We start from the raw sequence: 723 nt of genomic DNA, 5'->3' as shown, positions 1-723 counted from the left end.
GAGATCCAGGACTGCAAACACTTTGCACCGGGTGGGATTCCTCCCAATATTACATAGGGATTGGGTATTGTGAGATGGAGGGGGATTACAGCTTCATTTATGATCTGGAGATCTTGAACCATTCGCCATGTCCTGTTCTTTTTCTTTACAGGGAGGGTCAGGGTGTTACACGGCAAATTGGTGGGGACCAATAGCCCACAGGCAAGAAATTTATTTATTAGAGACTGAAGTCCTTTCCGAGCTTCTCTTTTGAGGAAGTATTGTTTCCGGTTTGGAAACCAGGTGGGATCTCGAAGGCAATGACTACTGATTAAGCTTGGTGGGTTCATCTGGGAATTCCCTTGTCCCACACCTGGGGGTTAATTTTGTCCTTCCATAGTTTTTGGTCCTTCCCTATTGGAGATGGTGTAATAGGTTCCTCGATAGTAACCAGAAGCTGTACAGCTATAGGGGCTGAAAATCTTCCCATTGCAAGGGTGGTCCCCAGTTTAGTGAGTATATCTCTTTCCAATAAGAGAGTAGGACACTCAGGGGCCACCAGAAACTGGTGGGAAAATATTTTCCATCCAAGCAACAAAGAAGAGCTGGGGTGAATCTTTTTGTAATTGTTTTTCCTTTAGCACCCAAAATGGTACAGGTTTGTGATAAGAAGGCTCTGGACTAGGAAGTCAGGACAAAGTAGGTAGCCCCTGTGTCAACCAAGAAATTCTCAGACCTATGTGC

The sequence above is a fragment of the Bos indicus x Bos taurus genome, chromosome 12 (assembly GCF_003369695.1).
Source record: "Bos indicus x Bos taurus breed Angus x Brahman F1 hybrid chromosome 12, Bos_hybrid_MaternalHap_v2.0, whole genome shotgun sequence".
NCBI classification, from domain to species: Eukaryota; Metazoa; Chordata; class Mammalia; order Artiodactyla; family Bovidae; genus Bos; species Bos indicus x Bos taurus.
This window is presented reverse-complemented; position numbering follows the sequence as displayed.